The sequence below is a fragment of the Bombus affinis genome, unplaced genomic scaffold (assembly GCF_024516045.1).
Source record: "Bombus affinis isolate iyBomAffi1 unplaced genomic scaffold, iyBomAffi1.2 ctg00000078.1, whole genome shotgun sequence".
NCBI classification, from domain to species: Eukaryota; Metazoa; Arthropoda; class Insecta; order Hymenoptera; family Apidae; genus Bombus; species Bombus affinis.
The window spans coordinates 1,161,452-1,180,754 of NW_026108827.1; the positions used below are offsets into that span (position 1 = coordinate 1,161,452).

General features: G+C 34.8%; 5 long non-coding RNA genes across 8 annotated transcripts in view; 4 read left to right on the top strand and 1 right to left on the bottom strand.

The window, feature by feature from the left end:
• Positions 1–19,303, top strand: part of LOC126927203 (uncharacterized) — a 39,547-nt gene that overhangs the window by 9,252 nt on the left and 10,992 nt on the right. The window lies entirely within an intron of this gene.
• Positions 2,239–3,308, top strand: LOC126927199 (uncharacterized). Its single transcript, XR_007715280.1, has 2 exons — positions 2,239–2,810; positions 2,921–3,308. It is a non-coding gene; the product is annotated as an uncharacterized LOC126927199 (long non-coding RNA).
• LOC126927174 (uncharacterized) lies at positions 2,807–9,635 on the bottom strand. 4 transcript variants are annotated; one of them, XR_007715253.1, is made up of 7 exons: positions 9,356–9,635; positions 8,879–9,200; positions 8,303–8,662; positions 5,655–5,835; positions 4,456–5,552; positions 3,256–3,876; positions 2,807–3,139 (listed from the first exon to the last, which is right to left on the bottom strand). It is a non-coding gene; the product is annotated as an uncharacterized LOC126927174 (long non-coding RNA). The 4 variants fall into 4 exon arrangements; XR_007715255.1 differs by having other exon boundaries at positions 4,456–5,835; positions 8,879–9,019; XR_007715254.1 differs by lacking the exon at positions 4,456–5,552.
• Positions 8,614–9,165, top strand: LOC126927205 (uncharacterized). The gene is made up of 2 exons (XR_007715285.1): positions 8,614–8,759; positions 8,832–9,165. It is a non-coding gene; the product is annotated as an uncharacterized LOC126927205 (long non-coding RNA).
• Positions 9,679–11,097, top strand: LOC126927164 (uncharacterized). Its single transcript, XR_007715230.1, has 5 exons — positions 9,679–9,846; positions 9,924–10,112; positions 10,223–10,580; positions 10,660–10,763; positions 10,878–11,097. It is a non-coding gene; the product is annotated as an uncharacterized LOC126927164 (long non-coding RNA).

The window sequence follows — 19,303 nt, forward strand, 5'->3', positions numbered from 1 at the left end:
AGATTAGAGCGACGCGATAATATTACCCGAATATTCGTCCGTAAATGTTACCGTATAGATGTTTAATTAAGCATTATTATGCTTCGAATAATTTACTATCACATGTTCCACAAGAAAACATATGTTTCACTTTTCCCCGTAGTATGATTGTAATTTATAACAAATATTTATAATTTATAATTTGAAATATTTATAATTCACTGAAAGTATCTTCCTGTCACGATCATAGACGTAAAATTTCAAATTAAAAGTACCAAATTAAAAACATATGTTATCCCGAAACCAAACGTACGACATGGCGAATCACGATGATACGATAAAAATTGATCTATGTCTTGATTTATTCAAACAGAACGAACTTACTCGAACTTTTCCAGAATAAACGATTTATTCGATAATATCCGTCACCAGCTTCTCTTCCTTCAACGGTAACAACTGACACCGAAAGCTCGAGAGACCCGAACGGTGAGACGTACCCAGAAGCAATGCAGTTACCTGGGCAAAGAGTCCCAAAGACCAAGGACGTAGAAAATTTCGAGAAACGGAAATGGAAACTGGAGTGGCGCGTCAATCAGCATTGACGGAAACTAATAAAAATGGAAAAAACCAAACTAATTCGTTTCACAAATTATTAAAACGATATTATTCAAAATTTCACTGGATCTTCTCACTGCACACGTCAATATTTGTCGAAATATCAATATTAAAAAGTTAATAAAAAAAATATCTTCTTTCTTCATACCTGTCTTTCTCCCGGGCGGCGAAGGAATACTAGAATGTTCGAGAACAACGGATACTTTTTGATCTTATCTCAATATCAATTTCAATCTTTTTAAACGAAATACAATCTGAACGATGAAACGTTTGATCAAATAATGTTCTTCGTTCGATACTATAGGAAATTGAGAAGAAACATCGAAAATTCGTTAATAAAACGAATTTCTTTGTTTCTGTGAGATAATAAACTTGATATACGTATTGGTTTTTAAAATCAATATATCTAACCAATGGGCACACTTTTAACAAGGGTGATGGAACATACCAAAAATCTTTCAAGATGGTCTTGGCAACGGAAGAGTCGAAAATATGACAATTATAAATGAAAAATTCTAATATTTTACAGCTGACAACGATAAAGAACTCCAGATATTCTCCTAATTAATTTACAACAAATTCGCGTATATGATCGATAGCTGACGTCACTGTGTCCCACAGCCCTTGTAAAACGATAAGAATTTCCTGGAAAAACTTGTAGCCACGAAATGAAAAAGATGATAAAACTTCTAACAAGAGTACTGAGACGAGCAACTTTGTACTTACCCCTTCGGAGTAGGGAACGTGATTAAACGTCCGCGAGTTCGAAACTTTTGTAAGTCACTGCACGGCCGCTGCTTATGGTGGAAATGTAATAGATATAAGTACAGAGCGCGTGAGCGAACTAAAAACGCGATATAGGGGTAAAGAGAGAGACCGTTCCGTCCTTCTCTAATGCCCGCGTACTTGTACCGGAAATGTGTAACAACGGTAAACAAGCGCCGTCAGTGTCCACTAGTGTGCATGCCTGATTAAACAAGGACAGAAAATGCTTATATACAGCCTTCTCTTTCTATTTCCATGTCGCATCCATCTTACTATACAGTAGACAGGATTCGACTATTCCATCATTATATTCGCACCCTGCTTACGTGTGAACTAACATTGCCATGACAACAAATCGTTCGTCTCCTGTTTGATGCTCAGTTTTCAACGGAGTTGAAGGGAAACTTTATAAGAGAAAGGAAGTGACGGATTGTCTCAAAGTAATAAACGAAAATTCTCGTAACTATCGAGAAACGATAGTCAATACAAGGATATCATTATCACATTTAAAACTATTACAATAAACGGTGATTTATCGCTGCAAGGTACCACAAATAAGATATCTCATAATTTGCGAAAAGAGGTAAGGAATATTCTAGATTTTAGACTTTGGAACTTCCATGACAGTCATGAGTGTGTTTTGTCATTGATTTGCCATATTGCGTTTTTCACAATTGTTGTTCATTTTTTGCGATATTTTACACTCGCACATAGTATCTATGATTTTTTCTTTCGATAATTCTTATAATTATTGTCAATAATTAATTATTTATAACCATTTACGCTGTATTATATATCATTAAGATTTATCTTTGCACGTATCAAGATAGTAGATAACAAAATTATGTTTATAAATTTATATTATGTGTATATATTTAGATATCTTCTTAGTTGCAATTTTTTCGAATAGTATCGGTGACCAATCGAAATAGAAATTAGTGCGGAAAGAGGGGAAGGAACCAAAATTTGAAAATCGACATCGGTAACTCAGTAGTTATAGAATAACTCAATCGATAACGTAGATTAACTAGTTATAAATGAAAATATATATAAATTCAAACTTTAAAAATTAGAAATTAAAAAGCAGAAGGCAAAAAATTATCGCCGAGGATTTATATAATAATAAATAGACAGTACATTCTTTTTGTCTGTCTTACCGAGAAATAAAACAGTTAATTGATGATTATCGTATAGTGTGTACTCATAGCATAAAATTTGTTCAATGAATTAAAAATTATATTTTTTAGATATGTAGACATTAGCGATGTATTAATCCGGGAAGCTCGTCTACCTCGGAAATATCGAGTCTGCGACAACGTCGATTTGGAAATTATTCTTACAGAATATGAAAATTATTATTACAAGATGAAATTCCAAAAATATCCTATATTGTGCAAGAAAATAACTGAAAAGGAAATAAAGACGAGGGAAATGACAAATGCGAACAAAGTGTAAGAATTTAAATTATTTAACACTATTCAACGTTCTCAACGTATTCAACGTATCGATTACAATATCATTCAATCTTCGAAGAAGTAGTAAAACGTGTCAAATCTGTTAGCAAAGAAACGAGAAGTGAGTCTGTGAAAAGGAGGAATGTACAACAGAAGATGACGGGTGACGCTACGGATGATATTAATCTCGCAATAACATTGACACCAATTTTCGCCAATGAAAGCGATGAATCTTCATCAGAAGAGGAGAGCTATTTAACATCTTAATGGAACAATCCACGCAATCAAAGATATCAAAATAGGCTCAGAAGCTTTATATAGACAATCTGGAATTATGGAAGATTATTGAAGACATTTCATGCGTAAGTTATTTTCGATTAATATACGTATTGTAAATACTGATTTCAGTAAAGCTTTAAATAACGAATTACATAACATTTACGGAAATTAATACGGAGATTATGCGCCATTTCATCTTTGTATTGTCGCAGGAAATCATACTGACAAAATTAAATGTATATTGGGACAACATCGTAGGCCTAGAGGAATGTAAATCTGCTATTAAGGAGGCCATTGTGTATCTCCTCAAGTACCTTATCTTTTTTAAATGCCCATTTTCTCCCTGGAAAGGTATTCTGCTATACAAGCAATTACGAAATAGGGAAGACGATGTTGGCGAAGGCAGTCGCAACAGAATGCCACTGTACCTTTTTTAACATAACGGCCAGCTCATTGGTGAGCAAATGGAGAGGTGATTCCGAGAAGTATATCCGTGTAAGTTGATTTCCTTTGTCTATGAAGAAGAGATTCTGGAATATATCATATATAATAATAATCATATATAAATAGAATAGTTGTTTGGAAAACGAAATGATATTACGTTCGTGATGAAACAATGAATTTAAGGAATTTTGAATATAATATTTAATAAATAATAAATACATTTGTTAAATTGAACAGGTTTTATTTGAACTTGCCTATAATTATTCGCCTACAATTATTTTTATCGACGAGATTGACTGGATAGGCACAAATAAAGGAGTAAACTGTACATTGTCTGAACCTTCAAAGAGATTCAGATCAGAACTTCTTTCTAGATTGGATGGATTAGTATCTAACGAAAATTCTAATGTAGTTCTTTTGGCTGCAACTAATTGCCCTTGCTATGTATATCACGCTATTTCAATGTTTTCTAAGTAGAAAATATCTTAATATCATAATTATTCATTATCTTAATCTTAATTATTGTGTTGTTCGGAATATTCCTTCGTTATTATTAATATAACAGAACAATAATATTTATTGTAAATATATTATTAGGGACATTGATGCAGCTTTACGCAGATGCCTCGAAAAGAAAATATACGTATCATTACCAAATGAAGTTACTCGACTCGATATGTTCAAATAATACCTTAGCAACCAGTTATTAGAGAATATGGATATTGTAAACCACATAATAAAATCTACTGAAAAATATTCTTGCGCGGATATAAAATTGCTTTGTAAGCAAGCATGGCTGCTAGAAATAAGTCCAATGTGGGAAAAACTTGAAAAAAAAGAAACATCTGTTACGACTTTGAAATATGAATTAAAGAATTATGAAATAATAGCAAAATTGTTAAAAAACAATGTCACCTACAGTTACGGATGTGGATAGATATGAAGCGTGGAATAAATATGTATGCCATAAGAACATATTTTAAAAAATATAAATGGTTATCATAATATATATCATTAATATAATTATCGTTCGAAAAATTGTTCGTGTGCGTGCATGTATGTGTGCGCACGCGTTATAAACAAGTTTGAAATGTTCGTTCTACATATATGTATACGTGGTATACATCTTCCCTTATAATATATAATATGTGTAATCTGAGTGGTAATATCTCCACGTATTACATATGTGTTAGTGTATTTTATCGATAATCTGTCTTTTATTTCCTCTTATCTTATTAACGCATGTATGGGCGCGTATATGCGCTGGCGAAAGCTATGGGTGTAGACTCAGAACACATATATGCGTTTTTTGCAAGTATTCCGCATGGCCTAAGGACAGATATACGCGTTTGTCGATTTTTCCGATCAAGTAGAAGTAATACTATTACATTTATGTGAGATAAATATGAATGTATTCCTTAGTAACGGCAGTAAGCAAATGCCAATAATGTCTCGTTATAATTGTTTACCTGTTTCGAGGACAGTCGCATCTAATTATCGAGAAGAAAATGTGTTGTTTGTGTGAAAAATAAGAGAATGCAGAAAATGCGATGTCGGATTATGTATCGATAATTGTCTTGAAATTTTTCTCATACAACTGAATTATTAGCCAAATTCTGTTGTAAATTCTAAATGTTTATTGTAAATTTCAATGTTTAAAATAAATAATCAATACTAAAAAATAACGCTCTTGAATTATTTAATCTCGTGCAAAAGAATTACTATAACTTATTACGCTTTGCGCTTTCAATAGTCAATCAACAGAGTTCAGTCTAACGAAGAAGTTCCCTCCTACGCTAACGAACTGTCCTGTTTTTGCGTCCAGGCTTTCACGACATAAATTAAAATATCGCACATAAGCACAGCGTAACAGCGGCTTAAATTTAAGTTACAATAATAATCTTAAAAAAAAAAAAAAAAAAAAAAAAAAAAATGTAATAATGCATGGCTATGTCGTACCGTCGCGTATCGGTACTTTTGCCTGTACCACCCTACAATCAGAATTCAGCGTTTATTCTGGAAAAAAATCATGTAAAAAAAAAATATGTAAAAAACCTGGAATTAATAAACAAAGATTTTAAAAAATCAACAATTAAACAAGGGATTGAGATGACCAACCCCGCTCACGCTGCGAACTTCGAACGCGGAAGAGTCGAGCCGTGGCCATGATGGGTGATTCCAGGAATCGGTCGCGTATGGCAGGATCTGCCATGCTTTACCGATCCCAGCCGCGCCGATTTCCGTCAACAGACACAGTAACGGAGATATTTGGAACAGAAGCAGCCGCATATTCGTCTATCTGAAATTAAAGAGATGATTTCATGTAGAAGATACAAATTTGTTCCCTGATATTGAAATGCCGAACACGAGGAAAATGAGACATGCAAATGACAAAGTCGATGATCAATAGGAAGATAACATAAACAATTGTAGATTGCAAGGAAAATTTTGAAAAATGATACGTGTTCTAATAATAGAATATAAATAATAAAAAGGAGAATGTAATTGCCATTCTTCTATGTATTTTAATTTATGAGACGTAACTTCTGAATGACCTGTAATGCCCGTTTCCGCGGCATTATGCGCCGAGTTCCGGACTACGCGTAGATCCGGTAGTGCGATTGTTCACTCGACTACATTTACCATAGCGAAGTCGAACCTCCCGCGAAATCGAACTAGAATTCGACCCGACACGCGTACGCGCCCAACCACTGAAAGTTCAACGCACCAGTACCGTCAGACGATTCGAAACTTGTGAATCATCTGCTAACGATACGTATCCACCGTCAAAATTTTTCATTGCAATAATTTTTCATAACGTTGCAACGATCGCTATATTTTCAATATACATGTATGATCGTAATAAAGAGTGTCTACTCTTCTTAGACTGTTATTTGTACAACATTATACGGAAATGTATGTTTTACGTGATATGGCTTCTCTCGACGCGTGGATCCATTGGGAAAACTGCTATATTTATGGTAACTTAATCGTTACAATAACATAAGAACACGTAGAACCGACTCAAAGTTGTAAAAACATGCTTGATACAACTCAAGTGTATTATATACGTTTGAAGCATCACCGCCCATTACTACACCATCAACATCAATCATGTTCTACACCACGGTCATTCTTCTGCAAAAAACGATAATTAAAAGAGAAAGAGAAAGAAGAATTACTGCACAAACTTCGACAACCATGGGACTTCCGTATACATATACAACAATAAGATCACCGTGAAATTGTCTTATCTTGTTCTTTTAATCGCGAAAAATCTGTCCGTAAGTTCGTGGACCGTGTCGAACAGAACGCTATATACGAGATAGAACGGGTTTTTGTCCGACTGTTGCACGGTTAAGAGCACGACGAGCAACATTGTTCGTGGCGATAAAATGAAGGTAAAAAAATGCAACGAGGAAACAAAGGATAGAACGTCTAGACATAGCGGAACAAATCTTCGGCAGGAAGATCTTCTCCGTTAACATCGACTCCGCACAGTTACGCTCGCTCTTTTACAGTTAGCCTCGCGGACCTGTCTTAATTTGTAACTACGTTTCGGGACATCCTCAACACGTTCCCCAACGCGTAGGTTTCATACGACAAATTCAATGTCATAGTGGTTTAAGTCGTAATTCCGAATGTTTGAATTCATTTTTACTCTCAAACATATCTTCCCTTTGGTTTCAGAACCGATTAAGTCGTAACTTTATTCTCTACCATTTCTGTTTCCACGGTTTGAACAGATGTAATCTATTTTTACGGTAATAAACACAGAAGATTATTTGATGAAAACTGGCAATGGCCTAACTTACACCACTATGATTCTCAACCCTGTTTTCCAAATTGTGTTATATAATATTTTATGAAATGTTGGTGCCATACAGGATGAAACGATCTTAGGCGAATCAAACATCTTATTTTCCCTTACGCCATTCAAATTATAAAATATGCAAACTTTTTAACATTTAACTCCGCTGTCTCATTATGTCGATTCCGTCAACTGTACGTATGCTGATGAACAGTAGTTAATTGTCGGTTTCACGATGGGATTTCGAAGAGGAAATTGGATAGCGGATAGGTGAGGGGCTCTGAAGTAGGATAAGAACGTAATTGTAACTCGACTTTTGATGATTTATTGCCTAGCTAGCGGGATCGAGAGCGTGACTGGTGATGTAAGATACTGAGGAAAGTTAATTAAACTTAGCTTCATTACGTAGAGTAAATAAGATGTTTGATTGCAGTAGAAATTGTCACATATTTGATAAATGTTAGATTTCTATATATAAGAAAAATGTATAAAAGATATATAAGAGTATAAGACTATTTCTAAGAAAGGTAAATTATGGGTTTTTCATCAAATGTTTGAATCAACTTTGTTAAAGCATTCCCTAATTTAACCATTTAGATGTTAACTATCGAGAAACCGGTCCAGTGTGTCGTATATCTCATCATTTACATAGGAACAAAATCTCCACGTTCAGGCTGTACAGTTAATTGAAATTAAAGGCAAACACTGTAACTCTGGCACAACTGTCCTTATTTTCGCAACTAATTACCATTTGTCCCATTTCATTAAAACTTTTTAACAGCCGGTAAATAAATCGATGGAATTTCCTCGGTTCAATTTATGAGTGATGAAAATCAAAATTACTTAAAAGTACCATTCCTCGATATCTCCAAAAATATGTCATTTCTAACCGTATAATAATCTATAAGCAGAGAAATGTCAATGAAAATTTAAGACGAAAAAGAGGTAAATTTACCTGAATTCCAGAGTGCGGCCGGCTTTCAAATGTCGTTGACTGTTTAGAGTTACCACGCTTACTACGGTCCGTGAACTACGGCTTCCCGGTTTACCCCGGCTTCGTATCTGCATACCGTGTGCTGTTGTCGCAGCTAAAACACGCTCACCTCTCTACTCGCGGACTTAACTACTGTTCTCAATTGGTCGCTGTTTTTAACTGTAGTTCTTGTTCCGAAAAATAGGTAAATGGCTTCCTCTATGATCTACGAGCCAACACAATCAAAGATGATCGTTTAAAGTAGCTTATAGGAACAGGCAGACTACGGGCACATTTACGCTCCGATCGTGTGTAGAACGCTAAAAGGTAGAATTCTGAAAACTGTAGAACAAACGAGCGATAGTATTGCTAAAAAGACAAGTTAAGAGTACATAAATATGTAGTAAGAGGAAAGAAAAGATCTTCAACTGACAAACAAGTAATTGTGTCTATCATCATTTCGTCAATGCGATTAAGGATAGTTATATACATTTATACATTACATTCTAAGAGTTACAGTTGCATGAAACAAAGGAGAAAGTGATGGGAGCAACTTACCTGCTCATTTATCCTCTGCACGTTCGGAGATGCGCATTAACATTATCATAATCGCTCAGTTGAATTATGCTTGTATTAGTATGTTTTATCTTCTTCGTTAATACATAAGAAGTACTTCAATATCGAAATAATCTGTGAAATCTAAGTTATATATAAATATATATACTTTCAATGTGATTATCAATAGTTTAGTTTATTTAATTCAACATATGTATATTTTCATGAAAACAAAAGTACGTCAAATTTTAACGAGCAATAGCTTTCGTTTTACATCTCTATACGGTAATTTTCAGGATGCAAAAAGAAAAATAGAGAGTCTGATCTGAAAATAGAATGATCTTGAATAAATTGTAAAGGACATAATAGCGCTGTCATGCGCTATGGTGCATAAACTAGGGTAGAATTAAAAGCGTAGTAGAATGTAGATCGTTAACAAATAAAAATTAATCTAGGTGTTATTAAAGAAATTTGTTTCACCTTTTAAACTTTTTGATGATTGGTTTACTTTGAATATTTTGCATATTTTTGCATATCATGAGCATTTTGTACATTTCCATACATTCAAATTTTCTATGAATATAAAATGATCCGCACTCTACTTCATAGTATACTCTATACGTTTAAAATGCTCCATTAGAAGCTTAAATCTATCAAAATACAGCTCCTAAGGAAATGTGAACTTTCACATGAACACATAATATCGATTTTCTGATTGAAACGTATAGACAGGTATATATACTAGCATAAGCCACCTTCGGCATTGGACTGCGTGGTGCAGCACTACTCCCTCTGGGATATCCTAGCCACTTTCGGCATTTGGCCGTATGGTGCAGCACTAGCTCTGTAACATAGAAAACCATAGGCGTCAGTTCTTCTTATTTCCTCTCTCATATATGTTTACTTTAATGTCACTTATTCAGGCGCTTGATATATTGTCGGAATGAAATTTTAGTAATGTGCAAGTAATTGTGAGTAGATTAATAAAGTATAATAAGATATTAGATTCATATACATAGTTTCAAGTGACATCAATCTTTATGTCTAGTATATACATGTGTATTGGTCTATAAGTCAGTGTTAAAATAACAAACAAATGGCAGAAGAAGGAAAGAAGATTTCCTTCGGTTTTGCAAAATCTATTAAGAAATCTATTAAGAAAAAATGCTATTCCACAAGAAAAAAAGAAAGTTGATTACATTGAATGCCTTGATGAGAAAGGTATTAAAGTAATAGGGTGAGTTCAAAAAGTAAAATTTATAATCAAGAAACATATAACCTCAACCTAATCTATAAAAATCACCAATAGCGGAATATATATATTTGAAAACAATTTTTTTATTTCAGTGAGGAAGAAAAAAAGGATGAACCTCTAATTATTCCATTACTAGGTTCAAAAACCTGGCATGATAGAATTCTTAATAAAATAGATGCAGACATTTTCCTTCCGAAGGCAGATAAGGAAAAGGTAGGAGACGCTAGTGTTAACGAGGCAAAATCAAAGCTATCTAATGGAAAAGCATCGCCAATAATATCAATAAAGAAAGAGCCAGTTGAAGATAGTGAAAATAAAGTTGTTACTTTAGAAGAGCAAGCGGCGGAAGAAATCATTGAGGAACTTAAGTCAAAGAATGAACATGAAACTAAAACAAATGATTTAACTTTACCTTTAGTAGAAGATGAATCATTAAGAGGCAAAGAACAGGTACGTTATCAACATATTGATGTGCAATGCACAGATGTATTACATTTGCATATTATAAATATTGTTTTTTATTTTTCAGTCTACGTTAGAAGGTTATGAAAAAATTCCTATTGATGCTTTTGGTGTAGCAATGTTACGGGGAATGGGATGGCAACCAGGAAAGGGAATTGGTTGAAATGAAAAGTATGAATTTTACTCTAGATTAAATTAATTATATGTGTTTAATACATCACTTATTGGAAAGTAAACAGAGAACATCATTTTTTATTTCACAATCGTTTATTCTAACTATTACAGATTAGTAGCAGCTGTCATACCAGAATTACGACCAAAAGGTATGAAACTACAGATACCAAAAATACAGATTCCTAAAAAGAAGAGGAAGAAGTTAAAATCGAGAAAGGAACATTTGTGAAAATTATAGCTGGAAAACAAAGTAATAATTATGGTCAAATAGAAGGATTCGATGATGATGCAGGAAGGCTCATAATAAAACTAGCTCTTGGTGGAAATATAATATCTGTAAATGAATTTATTGTACAGCCAGTGACTAAATCAGAATATTCTAAGAACTCAAAAGTTCTAAGTTAGTATGAAGTGTTAGTTTTTCATTAAGGGACTTTTAAGAAAATAAATTTGAATTGACATATACATATAAAGACATAATCAGGCATGTAGAAAAACTAATTCAAGAGTTCCTGTAAGTGTGTTGTTGCATGCAATTTTTTAAAGGTCCCTTCTAATTTTATATAAAATATGATAACTGTAGATCGGTCCGTCGTGTCCAGTAGTTGGGTGACTAGTGGGTTGTGGTGGTTGTTGACTCTTGTGTTATATCTGCTTCTGGACTTGTGTATTTCATCTTTGACTGTAGGTATCTTGAGGTCACGGTGGATTGTTTCGTTGGTAACATACCAGGGTGCATTTGATAGGGATCTTAGCGTTTTCGATTGGAAGCGTTGGAGTATTTCAATGTTGGAATTACTTGCTGTTCCCCATAGTTGGATTCCGTAGGTCCAGACAGGTTTTATTACGGCCTTGTAGATTATTATTTTGTTCTGTATGTTTAGTTTGGAGCGTCGGCCCGTGAACCAATAGAATTTTCTTAATTTTTCCTTTAGTTGCTTTGTTTTTTCTGAGATATGTTTTTTCCAAGTTAGCCTCCTGTCCAGGGTCATGCCCAGGTATCTTACGGAGTCCTTGCTTGGGATTATTGTGTTGTTAATGGTGACCTGGGGGCAGGTTTGTTTTCGGAGCGTGAAGGTTACATGAGAGGATTTTTTTTCGTTTATTTTGAAACCCCATTTTTGGAACCACTTTTCCATGGAGTCGAGACTTCGCTGGAGAGTGGATGAGGCAATTGCCGGGTCTGCGTGGGTAGCTAATAGTGCTGCGTCGTCGGCAAATGTTGCTATTGTTACCTCGTTTGATATAGATAAGTCGGCAGTGTAGATGGAGAACAGTAGGAGTCCGAGGACACTACCTTGGGGTATGCCGGATTCTATTGGGAATGTTGCGGAAGTGGCGCCTAGACATTTAACTATGAATTGTCTGTTGGTTAGGTAGGATTTTAAGATGGAGTAGTATGGATGGGGTAGGATCTTTTTGAGCTTGTAGAGTAGCCCTTGATGCCATACTTTGTCGAATGCCTGTTGGATGTCTAGGAATACCGCTGAGCAGTATTTTTTCTTTTCAAGGGTTTGGCTGATCATGTGGGTTATGCGGTGGATTTTCTCTACTGTTGAGTGTTGTTTTCGGAAGCCGAATTGGTGGTCTGGGAGCGTTTTCAATTCTTCTAGGAGTGGAAGGAGACGATTCGTGAGCATCCTCTCGAATAGTTTAGACAGGGTAGGTAAAAGACTGATTGGGCGATAGGAGCTGGTTTCATATATTGGTTTACCGGGTTTAGGGATGAGGGTGATCAGTGAGATTTTCCAAGCCTTGGGAAAGTGTTGAAGGCGGAGGATAGCGTTAAAGATTGATGCGATGAGTGCAATCCCTTTTATCGGAAGTTCCTTGATTGCTTTATTTCCTATTAGGTCGTGACCTGCTGCTTTCTTGGGGTTTAGGCGACTGATTGCTTCTATGATCTCTAAAGAAGTGAAGGGTTCAATAGGAGGGGCATTTGGAAGGGAGTGTGCAGATATTCGGTAACGTCCGCTGCAGCTATGGAGGAATGGAGTTGGAATACTTCAGTCAAGTGTTTGTCAAATAGGTTGGCTTTTTCTATAGGGCTACGCGCCCATCCACCCTGCGGACGGCGGATTGGAGGTATTATTTGTGGGAGGCGCGTGAGTTTCCTGGAGGCCTTCCATAGTGAGTAGTTGGAGTCGGCTGTGGGGGACAAGCTGGCGAGATATTTGTGAAAACGGTCATTATTGTAGTTTTTTATAGTTTAGGATAGTTTTCTAGTTGCGTTGTTTAGTTTGCGTTTGTCCTCCGGTGTTCTATGGGTCTGCCATATGCTTCTTAGTCTACGTTTTTCTGCTATTTTTTTTAATATGTACTGGGGGTATTCGTGATTGCTGATGGACGTTTTTGCCGGTGTGGAGAAGCGGATAGCGTTTATTATGCTCGTGTTTTGGTATTCCGTGGCTGCTTCGATTTCTTCATTGGTTTTTAGTGAAGTTGAGGCTGAAGTTGTGTGTGTAAAGACTTCTCTAAAGAGCTGCCAGTTGGTGTGTTGGTTATGTATGGAGCCATTACGTGTATTCTCGATGATAGTTGAACTGACTGTTACTATCACGGGGGAATGATCAGAGGAGAGATCAGCCGAGGAATTGATTTGGACGTGTCTTGACGAGATATTTTTAGTTATGAGGAAATCAAGGAGATCGGGTATTTTGTTTGTGTCGGTGGGCCAGTGTGTGGGTTCGTATGTGGTAAGGTAGTTGAGCTTGTTGGTTATTATGCTGTTGAGGAGGTTTTTGCCTCTTACTGTAACCAGTCTGCTGCCCCATTGGGTGTGTTTGGCGTTGTAGTCTCCTCCAGCTATGAATCTATTGCCCAGGGTGTCCAGGAAGTCGCCAAAGTCTTCTTTGGCGATGGAGTGTCTTGGAGGGCAGTATACAGCTGAAGTGGTGATTGTACCATGACAGTCTTCAAGACCATGCTTGGAGGTAGTCTTTCTGGAATGGTGGAAGTTCGTAGTGCTTAATGTTTGATTTGATTATGATTCCGGTGCCGCCGTGGGCCTTTCCGCTGGGGTGTTGGGTATGGTAGAACTTGTATCCGTTTATGTTCAGGTAGTTTTTGTCGGTGAAGTGGGTTTCAGTTATGAGCATTATGTCGATTTGCTGGTGTTTTAGGAAGAGTTCTAGTTCAAGTTTGCGTTGCGTTAGACCGTTGGCATTCCACAGAGCTGTGCGTCTTGGTTTTATTTTGCGCCGGGGCGTATTAATTTATCCGATGTGGATACACCGTTTTTTTGTTGTTTTTAGATACAAGTGACGAAAAATTATGAAATGATATTTTAAATTTAAACTGATTTCATTCATTGATTTATTGTAGCGACAATGGTAACTTGTTTAAATAAAGATTTTATAAATAAAATATTTAAGGTCTAAAATAATAAATTAACACATGTGAAAACATTAAAGCTGTTATCCTTATTCATGGTCTTGTTGGAACGTGTTTAACGAGCGTAACGTAGGCGTGAAAACGAAAACGTTGAGACTCTTGTGGCGTAAAAAGACTGAATTCCTCATAAAAATGCAAGAAACGAGAGGAAACGTGCACATAGTTTATTCTCGACCTTGGATACATAAAACCAAAAAGAAAAAAAAAGGAAAAAGAAAAAGGAACAAAAATTTTTATTGGTTATTTACCGAAACTCATTGTATCATTTTTATTACTCTATATAAAACGTAGAATCATATACTGACGAATGTTATTTCGAATTTCTAACTTCAGAACGATAATTACATATTTGAAATTTCCAATAAGTGGTAGTAGCATTAAAAATATGGAATATTCAACGAGATGAAATATAGGTAAGGTATTTAAAAGAAAAAAGATTGAACCGTTCGATGTAAAACGATGAAATTAAATGATTGGATTTGAAAACTTGATTCGGTTTAATAATTCGATGAAAAAAGTATTCATCCTATGAAAAAAGAATTCATGTTCCTGTCGATATATCAACGACGTGCGCCGTTACTTCCCACTGCTCTGCAATTCAAATGCAATACTCGAATATACATGGCGAAAGAAATGGAAATTGAGCAATTTAAGGGAACGAATTACTCTCACGTCCACGTAACTTCAAAATGTATCACGTGTCCGTGTTTGCGAAACGAAATTCGTCGTTGTCCAACTAACACGCTTGCAGATGCTACGTTCACTTTGTTGCATATAGGGCTTAAATATATGAACAAATAGTACTGCGCAAGTGTCACTAGCGTAATTTTTAAAGTGAATTAATGCATAATCTCGTCATCTACGGTTGACCATGATTATGGCAGTGATCATTGTTATATACGAATCTTCGTGCAATATATGTGAAAATTCGTGGTTGTCCAATTAACACGCTTGCTGATGCTACGTTCACTTTGTTGCGTATAGGGCTTAAATATATGAACAAATAGTACTGCGCAAGTGTCACTAGCGTAATCTGAACGTGTTAAAGTGAATCAATACATAACTTCGTCATCTATGTTTGACCATGACTACGGTAGTGGTCATTGATATATGTGAAGCTTCGTGAAGTAGATGTGAAAATTCGTCGTTGTCCGGTTAACACGCTTGCAGATGCTCCGTTCACTTTGTTCCATATAGGGCTCAAATATGTGAACAAATTGAATGGAGCAACTGTCATTAGCGTAATTTTAACGCGTTAAAATAAATTAATGTATAATTTCGTCATTTACGTTTGATCTACGTTTTTTCATCTACGTCATCTACGGCACCTACGCGAATCTTATTGATTACGTCTTTGGCAGTGTTCGTTGCTATAAATGAAACTTAATAGTTGTTGAAACCGCTCGAAAGTCGTGTTCCTAAATCATTCCCTCTCCCTCGTCTCGTATCGTGTTCATCAAATGGAAAAGGAGATTGTGTTTTAATGAAATCGCTTGTTACTATCAATCTTGCTCTCACTCGCATAGGAAAAGAAAGTGAGGAAGGAGAAAAAAATTAAGGTAAGGTCATCAATGAGCAAAATGTTTAATGTACATTAAAATTGAGTCCGCTGCAACCCTCGTGACTTTTAAAATTCCATACGTATATTGTTATACGTAACATTGCCATATTAAATATATTCGATCAAATATTCAATCTCGTTCCCTGAAAGCTGTTCCTGGATATCTGGTTGGATACTTTACGCACGGAAATAGAGAGTGTTAACAGTAACAAACCCTCTATGTAGTGTTTTTGCTTTGCTCTTTTGAACAGGTAGATGACATTTTGCTTCGAAAAACGGATATATATACCACGGATATGCACATACAGAGTATGTGTATCGATATACACATTGATATACACCTTTGTACAAAGTGTCAAAAAAGTATTTATCGCGGTATTTTTTTCAAGCCATTCTACACCTTCGATTTGATGAAAATTGGTTAAATAAGTGTAGCGCAAAATTGATCTTGACCACAATTTTACAGTGTCAAATTGTTTTTCTATTGCATCATATAGTGCTCATTAGAAAGGAAAGTTCCGTTGTTTTAGAAAAAATGTTTGAAATTTCATTAATACTTAGACTGATTTTATTCATATTTTAAGGTCAAATATGGATACAATAACATCAATACTAATTCTACTTTTTTGTGCGAATTACTTTATATTTCAATCTTCCTTGATACGCCGTGACAAGCAAAAGTGTAAACACAGCCCGTTGATTTTATGTAGAAAGCGAATGTCGAAGGTATAATGAGAAAAGAGCATTATTTGACCATTCCACAAAATAATTTACCTAAATAGTAGTTAATTCTATTGGATGTAATAAACGTGAAGTAGTACTAGTGGACGAAATATCTATGTTGAAACCTTGATTCGACGAGTATAATTAATGTGCAAAACCGTAAACATGGTTTGAGATGTCCATTTTTGTAAAATGTTTTGTACATTATTAATGTTAATGAAAATTAACTATTACATTTCGTTAATAATAACTTGTAGTTACTGTTACCTAGTCTTTACCGATCACTTGAAAAATTAGTCTTTTACATTTATGTGTTTACTTTTTTCGCTCGTCGCAGTACATGTTTAAGTCAGATATGAAATATCTGGCGTATTCCAGCGGCTTTGATTAAATCAAAGATGTTCATATCCTTAATATTGAGAATGTTGTTAGTAAAGTAACTATTTCTATCCATAAAACAAGATATCTTTGAGACAACGTGAATTTTCGTTCCAATTTTCTTAACTTACAAGTATAAAATTTTCATCGCATGATACAATCTATCCTACAAAGTTCTTGCACACGACGAAGCTGAGAACATAGATCTTCTTCAAATATATTTTTCTCACTGCTTCGTGTGGAATTTCTACTCGACGAGATGTTATTAAACGCTTAAAAGCTTATTATAAACGATAACATACTTTTTCCTACATGAATGAACATGAAAGACGTCGAGTGAGGAATTAGAACAATTGGTGGATGGTTGGAAACTATTATGCTGCGGTCTACCATTCGTTTTTGCCTATATATACCACGGAACAAAGGATAATTTTCACCGAATTCATCCAGAGCATATTTTCTAAGTTTTACTGTATATGATTACGCCCATTATATTATATTATGTTATTACGATGTTATGTAATTAATTGTTGTCTATTTATTTTGATACTTATATTAACCATTATTTATAACATAATATACTAATACAATTAGTATACACAATTAGTATAGGGATTAGTATAAGAAATTTTAAACAGCTTTTTCAAAAGAACGAATCATTTACGATCCAGGGTTTTCTGAAACTTTCGTTTCTCGTGATGAGTACTTTATGATGCAATAAAAAATTTTGTCTGAAAATTATACTCAAGATCAATTTCATGAACCATTTTCTCTAACAGATCTCCATCTTCCACAGCTATAACAAATAATTTTTTGACACTCTATACATTTAACATCGATTATAATTCTGATAATTGAAACACCGAACATCAATGTGTTTATTCACTACGCCAACACAGATAACAATTAACATTGATATTTAATATATATTTGACGATATATATCTGAAAGAATAGAAATTTCATTTAATCGACTATATGACCATACTCGGTTAAGTACCAACAACGACTATCTATCAACCTTATCTTACTTCCTCAAAGATATAGAAAGACTTTAAAAATTTCAGCCATGTGATTTGGTCTTTAAAATTTAGAAGTAATATAACGATAAAATACCATCAAAACCTTTAAATTTAACGCACCCAAACATGTCTTCTTTGCTAATGACGTACTATAAATATAAATATTTGAATAAATATTGCGAATTTCATATTGCTAAAAGATTTATACTATTCGTTCGTAAATAATCGTCGGATCTATATTTAAGTTGAATCTGTTGCATTAGATCTCTTTTCTTACTTAAAATTATTTGGATTGGTAACTTGGATGTAACATGTAATTTATTCTTCCTTTATAAATAGTGTACAGAAGATACCAATTCAAAGAAATGGAAGGAAAGTCTAAAAGCAAAGAAAATCTACAGGAAGATAAAACGTTCGAGCCTTGCCAGGCTATATAGATGCTAAATAATTTCATTTTGACAATGGTCCTACATCCTACTATGCATAAATTTAATATTAATATCAGCAGGTTTCATGCCAAGTATTACATCTAACGTATAAGCACAAGCCCTGGTTTTAATTGCCTTATAGTAACACCGAAAAGATTATTCAGTTGGATGTCTGACTCAACATCAATATTTTACTTAGAAGATAATACGTCGAGAGCATGTTGGTGGATGGAATGGGAGATGAATGAAGGCCTACTTCTGTAAAATACGTAAAATGGTAGTCGGAATGAATTTTGGCGCTTGGGGACAGAAAAAGAGCTGACTGATACTGTCATACACCTGAATTTATAAAATTTTGAAAATCGATGTAACCTTTGAACTTTATCGTATTCTGTTTCATAGCACAAATTATTGTTCCCGAAATGTACGTTTAGTGTTATAATATATTTGACCAACGGTTCTCAAATACTAGTTTTGCAAAAGCAATGGTGGAATTGGAGCAATTCTTTCTTCTTTCATTCTTTGAATGACCTGGATTTTCGAGTAGTCTAGTGACGATTGATCCCTACAATTAATCGATTTCTTTTTATTACACAAGTGCAAGAGATTCCGCGTTGTACGCTGATGTTGCTACATCGAATGCCTGAACCCCACAGAAGATCCGACCGAATTTAATGTCACTACCGTCGAAGATTCACCCAGAAATTGTTCACTTCAGAACCATAGTCCCATATCTGGATGCGTCAGTCACTATGTGTCACATAGTCATATGTGGATGCTGAGCTTATTGATGGTAATTGTAATATTTTAATTTTTTTTATTCTATATTTTCGACTTCTTTTTTCGAGTAGAATCACCAATTTTCCGCTTGTACTATCAATTACCAACCAGCCTGTATGACAAAATTCTATTTTAAACACAAAACTCGCCACGAGTGGCTATTTTGTTTACGAAATTAAACGAATTTAATAAATGAAATGGCAAGGAAGGAACTACAAGTGACCGTCAAACTATTTTTATGCTTGAAAAGTAA